The following is a 7,261-nucleotide window of genomic DNA, read 5'->3' on the forward strand; positions in this document are numbered from 1 at the left end:
AGGAAACTTTAAGCTTAGAAACCCCTGGAAAATCCCTGAGTCTTGTATTCGTCAGTCCTGGCTTCGGCTTGCACTTCCAAAGCAGAGCATTCTCCTTGAAGGTGCCTGGTCAGTGGGGTCCAGCAGGAGATAAGGCTGCCTCCCGCCCCTCCCCCACCCTTATTTGTTAGGACCGAATCCTAAGGCAGGAATTCAGCCTCTGGGCCTTTGCTGCAATAAATGGCTCAGAATCTAGCTGGGCCATTAGAATGGGACCAATTTAAGAAATAACTTTCAAACAAGCACAGCAATTGAAAGATGCTTGAGAGACTTGAGCTGGCCACAAAGAGAGAGTGTGACCACTTTATTCATTTATTCATTTGCTCAATGAATACTGAGCACCTGTTCTGTAGTAGTCACTGTTTTTAGCTACTGGGGATCTAGCAGCAAACAGACTAATAAAAGTACCTGCCTACATTGAATTTATATTCTAAGGCCTAAGTTTGGGCAGATGGGGGCAGTAGAGACAGATAATGAGCAAATAAGTAAAATATATAGCATGCTAGATGGCAGGATTGCTAGGTTTTGCAAATAAAAATACAGGATGCCCAGTTACATTTGAATTTCAGATAAACCACGAATAATTTTTTTTAGCATAAGTATAGTCTGTACACGATTGGGACATACTTATGTTAAGAATTATTTATTATTTATCTGAAATTCAAATTTAACCAATCATTCTGTATTTTATCTCGCAGCCTTATTAAGTCTGTGGGGGAGAATAAGGCAGGGAATAAGGAGTGCTGGGGTGGGGGAAGGTGAAACTACAGGTAGAATTATTAAGGGGAGCCTCAGTGGTGTGATATTTGAACAAACATCTGAAAACGGCAAGGGAGGGAGTAGCAAGGACATGGTCAAAGAACAGCAAGAACAGGAGAGACAGGTGGGAGGAACAGGGGTTGAGAGGTAATCCCAGACCACGTCATGCAGGGCCTGTGGTAGTGTGGTAAGGACTTGGGCTGTTACTTCAAGGGCGGTGGGAGCTGCTGGCGGCTCTCACTTGTCTTACAAAGGGTAATACTGGGTGCTGTGCTGAAGGCTTCTGCGGTAAAACAGGCAAGAAATGGCGCTAGCTTGGACCAGCAGGTAGTAGAGCATCAAGTGGTGACAAGAGATGGTCTCGATGTCCATTGAAGGTCAGGCCAAAAGAATTTGCTGAGGGATTGGATGTGGGACATCAGAGAACCAGAGGAGTCAAAGATAACTTCAAAAATGTTTGTCTGCACAGCTGAACGAATGAAGCTGCCATTTCCTTAAACCGGAAAGCACGTGAGGGGAATAGATGAGAAGGTGTTTATGGCTTGGGTCTGTTAGGATTTGAAAAGTGTATCAGGCATCCAGATAGGGATGTTGATTAAGATTTGGGTACTCATGACTGGAATTGAGAGAGGACTGGGGACTGAGAGTTGTGCTAAGATGGGGTCTGTGTGCAGAAGGAAAGGAAAGGTCGGGAGATGTGCCCTGGAACACTCCAGCAGTTAGAGGTCAGGCATCTGGGAAGGGGTGGCTGGAGAGGTGGTGAAAGGGGAATAAGAATCCAGGTTAGGTTTTTAAGATCCCATAGAGTTATGGGTAAGAATGATGCTGTGAAGGAGTGTGGCTTCATTTCCAGTTTTTTGGTCAGCACAAGGACCACAAAAAGGGAGGCCAGGCCACTGATGCCCACATCACCCATCACACCGTATGTCCGTCCCGGTCACTGCACTCTCCATTGTATTGTTTATGTACTGTATGTGTTTCAACCAGTTACAATGTGGTATTCCAGGGCACCGACCCTGTCTTCATCCTTACATTCCCAGAATCCAACAGCATCGGACATGCAGAAGGCACTGGAGAAATACTTGTTGAACAAAGGCTTTGAGTTTATCAATCTACTATAGATAAGGGCCCCTTGAGTGATCATGTAACTTATTGTCCAGACGGAGACACTTTTGAGAGTGAAAGGGAACACTATAAATAATTTCTCTGAGACAACAGTTGTAATCCAGATCTCTTTTGGCAAACTGGGGCATATGGTTGCCTCAGGAATAGCTCTAATCAATGAGATTTCCATGGCTGAATAGGCAGGTGACTAGGTAAGTAATAGGGTGAAAGTGTACTGCCAAGTGCATTGTGCAGAGCAGGCACTCAATGATTACTGGTTGAATTTGAGTCTAACTGTATCATGTTCCCTTTGGAGGGTATGGGCTCTTCAGAGTGGCCCTTGGGGGTTCCTTGGGATGCATATATCTGCCCACAGCACCCTTGAGGGCCTGCTTTTGTCTGGCCCCTGAGACCTTGAAATCTCTGTGCTAGTGAAGTGCTGCCAGCTACCTGCCTGCCTCCCCCACCTCCCGATTGCCAGCGTTGGAAGACACTTAGTATTCACTATGGTGGCAGTCACTTACAGTGTGTAAGTGCAGCAAAGCAATATATTGTACATCTTCAACTCAGAAAATAGTAGATCAATTACATCTCAGTGAAGCTGGAAAAAAGAAATAGAATTGGCAGACCCACAGAGTGCAAGCCTGGGGAGTCCCAGACATTCCGGTCTTCGCTCAGAAGTCAGCTCTAAAATTTCCCCATCAGTCTCTCTTCCTTATCCTGTTTTATTCTTCAGAGCACTTATCATGATATGTCATTTCTATTACATATTATATGTTTATCTGCCTCCTTAATTATAATGTTGACTCCACCGTAAGGGAAGGGAATTAAGTCTCTCTTGATCACAACTTTACTATGTATCTTAACTCCTTTCAGTGTACAGGGCAGGCACTAGTAAATATTTTTGTGAATGAATGAATTCACTGATCAACTAACCAACAGTTGAGAAAAAATGCTTTTCTGGGTGAGGAAGGCGCTGTACCTATTTTGCCTAAAATCTATACGAGAAACCCTCTTCCTCACTTACTTAATTTTTAAAGGTTTTTTTAGAGGAATATAATGGCCCGGTTTTAGGTGTACCTTCTCTGCTAATTTGCATATGGTGATCTTTATGATATGAATAAGGGAGCTGGAAAACTGTGGGCCCCCAGCAGCACACAGGATATATATTAGTCAGATAGGCTGATTGCTCTAACAGTCTTTGTAACTTAGCATAATCAGGGTTATTTCTCAACCACAGTAGAATGTGGATCTCCTGGACGGTCCACCTCCAGGCTGACTCTGGGACCCAGGCACCTTCTGCAGAGTCAGGACACCATTCCCCAAGGCCTAAGAGGCTCTCCCTGGAACTTTCACAGTCAACTGGCCAGAGAGGAGAGAGAAAGAACATCAAAGATAATTCAGGAGGTCCAGGGGCCAGGACTAAAGATGGCTCACACTTCTGCATTGACTGGAATTAGTACAGGGCCCCAGCTAGGTGAGGGGACTGGAACACACAGTCTTCCTGTGTGTGCAATGGGAGGATGTTATGGTTTGAATACGTAGCAGGAGTGGGGAACCTTTTTTCTGCCACGGCCATTTGGATATCTATCACATCATTTGTGGGCCATACAAAATTATCAACTTAAAAATAAACCTCCTATATTTGGTCAAACATTTAATTAACTCACCCCTAATGCTTGGCAGGGCCAGACCACATGATTTTGTGGGCCTTCTATGGCCTAAGGGATGGACGTTCCCCATCCCCTCTTTTGTCTGACAGGCCCAGGTAGGTTGTACAGCCAGGCAAAGCAGCAGCTCCCCATGATGTTCCTATGACGAGAGCCTCTCTTACAATTTAAAAAGCTACATCTTAGAGGCAGCTCGCCAGGAGTCACCATAAAGAAGTGACCATAAAGAAGTGACTTCTTCCCTAAGAAGCTGTGACCCACCTCATCTTGGCCCGGGAGCCTGTCAATCCTGTTGCTGCTTCTCAGAAAGATACCAAGCGTGTCATGCCTCAGTGATGTACAAGGCCCGGGTTCCTTGTTGCAGGTCAGCTGATCCAAAGCGACTTGAGCTGTGGCCAGGAAGCCAGCCTGGGCAGCTCCTGAGGTCGCCTGCCTGCTGGGCAGCTTGTTCTGTGGATGACCCATCTTCCCGGCCTAGTCAGGACTCACCCCGTTCCTCACTTCTACTTGCACTTTCCAGAATGTGTCCATCCCAGCCAGAAAGCCCTTTGGAATTCAGAAGCCTGTCTCTCTAACACTCCTGCCTTGTCCCTCCTTCTGCTCCTGGAGGGTCTGTTTTCTGCCCCCAGCTCCTGCTAGAAGTGAGCCGCTGGGAGGAGTTGCTCCAGGCTGTGCAGAGGCTGGGAGGGACCGGAAGGGGAAACTGGAAGCCTGGTCTTCATAAGGCAGCTTCCTTATTTGTCTGAGGTGGATTCCCAGAATAGCAAACAACTAGACACACCCGCATTTAAATATTAGCACCAAAGCCTTCTGGACAAGAAATAAAACTGTTTCTGTTTGGATGGCTTGGATCATCTATTCATGCGGATAATGAGGAATTGGCAGGACTCGGATCTCTGGTTCCATGGCCGTGGAGTTGTGACAGAACGTCCTCTGCCTGCTCCCTCTCTTGTTTGTGTCTATCCCTGTTTAGTTTTTCCCCTCAGTTGAAAGACCACATTCTCTCTGAATGACTGGAATGGAGAGTGGTCCCTCTCCCTCAGGCATGGGCTTGGCAGCTCCTGAGCGCTGAAGCTCACTGAGGAAAGCGGTGTGTGCAAAGTGGTGTGGGGTTGCTGTGGGCGCTGGTGGCAGCGGAGTAGGTCCTGGTGGTGGGATGGGGGCAGATGGGGCTGACAGCTGGACCGAAGCGCAAGGCAGGAAGGTGGGATTGGAGGAAGGAATGGGCTTCGAGGGTGATTAGATTCGGACTGTGCCTTTAGCCATTGGTGCATTAACCACTGATGTTATTTGCTGCTTTTCTCCAAAGCAGATTAAACCTTGTTAAGCAACTGGAGACATTTAGAGGAATGCATGAGACAGAGAGAAAATGGAAAAGCGAAGGAAGGTTGATGTGACCCTCCCAGTGCTCCGTGTTTGAAAAGAGTGGGGGTGTGAGGGCCAGTAAATGGGGGCTGCTGGGAGGTGAATGCTGACAGAAGGTTGATGCTGGCTCCACACTGCCCCTCCTCGCGCCTTTCCCAATTTATTTCAAAGGAGAAAGTGGAAAACTCCCTTCCGGCTCCAAGGGGCTACTGTTCTGGCTGCCTTGACCTCTTCCTCGGAGTCTTGGATGAAACAATAGTTCGTATGAGTCTGCGACAAAGTCTGCAGAGGGGACTTTCTGCACCTGTTGGTATTTGAGGCGCAGGAGTGTATACCCATGTGGGTGTGTGTGGATGTTTGTGTGTTATGCCCTTGTAAAGAAATCCCCTTTCTAGAGATTGTCCTGCTAATTAGCCTCGCTGTCCTGGATACTCCCCCCCACCACCACCACCAAAATATATTATTTTAATGAAGTTAAAAGTGATCTTAAAAACTCTTTAAAAGTTAACATTGTTAGGTCAAACACACAACTTTGGGCTAATGCAAAACTCATATTCACATGCACACTCAAAGGATAAAGCTAAATCTCTTCAGATTGCGTACATCTTTACCAGCCTGAGATATGGCATCTTCTCCATCTAGCTTTATTCCATATGTAGTTTCTGTTACTTCTGTATTATCAAAGAAGAGGCCACAAAAAAGGTAGCCATCATGTGAGCCCATGCCATGAGAAGGTAAGCAAAATCAATGAAGTTACAGTTTATCTCCCAATATCTTTTAAACCAATAGTTCCATCTTCTTTGCCTTCTAAATGTACTGCTGAGACTAATGAAAAGTAGAAGAATTAAGGAATCTGGCTGTTTTTCCCCCCTCCCTTTTCTCATCAGTGTCTGATGGAGATGCTGTAATTAGCAATGTAATGAGAAGTGAAGGGTAAACAAGAAGAATTATTCCCAGAACATGCATTGAGGGATGGGAGACTGTAACAGGAAAACCAGCCTGAGTTAAAATATTCTCTATGCCTAACCAAAGGGTCATGCCTAGAGTCCCACACACAGATGTTTCTAGGCAATAATGGAGAAAACTGTTGGTGGCATTGCCTTCAGAGGAACTAGTTTACACCTAAGTCTGGACACCTTTCTGGCATGAAGGTTTGGTTCTCTGTTTATCTGAGACTCAAATCTAAAACTTTCCAATAGTGGGTCTCTCCACACATTCCTTTTAAAGACAAGTAATTGGCAAATAAGCTCGCATTGGAAACTTATTTTTAAAAAAATAGTTTAGGGTACCTTTAAAGGCTTTAGATCTAGGAGGCTCTTTGCAAAGCTAATGCTAGTCCCACATCCTCCTTTTGTTAATGAAGTGGGTCTGAGAGGTCACATGACTTGTTGGAAGCCTAGGTTTTGGGCAGGACTCTTGCAACCCAGCTCAGTGCTTTCTCCAGGGAACTCGGGGCCAAGGACGTTTTCCTGCCGCGTCTGTGATCTTGTTTAAGAGCTGCTCCCTTTGACAGAACCTGGTGAGTTCCTGAAGTGCTTCTGAATGTGCACTACTTCCTCTTCCTATTCTGGCTTTTAAAGAAGTAACTCCCCTTTTTCAGTTAAGTGGAATATTCCAACCTGGCACCCATTTGCCAACCATTGAGAAGGAATGGAGAGGCCCTACTCACGTCCTGCACTCAGAGCCTTGTCATTGCCTGCTTCCGTTCTGACCCTACCAGGTCGGAGGCCTCTAGAATGTACTGTGCATCTCTTCCCTTCAGTGTGTGTTTCAGATAAAGTCCACTTCAAGTGAAATGTGTCTAAGCCTTTACTCTACGCCCCCTCAGTTATTACCTGTAATAGTATTCTTACGCTTGCTTGGTTTATGTTACTGGGGGAATCAAACTTGTAAGTGGTTGGCCTGTCAGTTATTATAATAGCTATTTTTGATCTTGGAGATGAAACCAATGCTTCAGAAACCACCTTCAGATATAAAAATCTAAAGATCCTGTTACCAGGATGATGGAATTAAAAATAAAGAATTAGCCTGGCAGGCATGGCTTAGTGGTTGAGTGTTGACCTATGAACCAGGAAGTCATGGTTCGATTCCTGGTCAGGGCACATGCCCAGATTATGTGCAGGAGGCAGCTGATCAATGATTCTGTGTCATCATTGATGTTTCTATCTCTCTCTCCCTCTCTGAAATCAATAAAAATGTATTTTTAAAAAATAAAGAGATAATATATTTCACTGGAGTTCTCTTCTCCAATTACAGGTGAAGGTAAGAGCTAACCCAATTGCCTACAAACTCATTTGAACAAGTGTCTCATTTTGAATAACTGC

General features: G+C 45.4%; 1 protein-coding gene across 1 annotated transcript in view; it reads left to right on the plus strand.

Moving 5' to 3' along the window:
* KIAA1217 (KIAA1217 ortholog) overlaps positions 1–7,261 on the plus strand; it is a 331,386-nt gene that overhangs the window by 13,788 nt on the left and 310,337 nt on the right. The gene's annotated exons all lie outside the window — the stretch shown is intronic.

This window comes from Myotis davidii, unplaced genomic scaffold (genome assembly GCF_000327345.1).
Source record: "Myotis davidii unplaced genomic scaffold, ASM32734v1 scaffold86, whole genome shotgun sequence".
NCBI lineage: Eukaryota > Metazoa > Chordata > Mammalia > Chiroptera > Vespertilionidae > Myotis > Myotis davidii.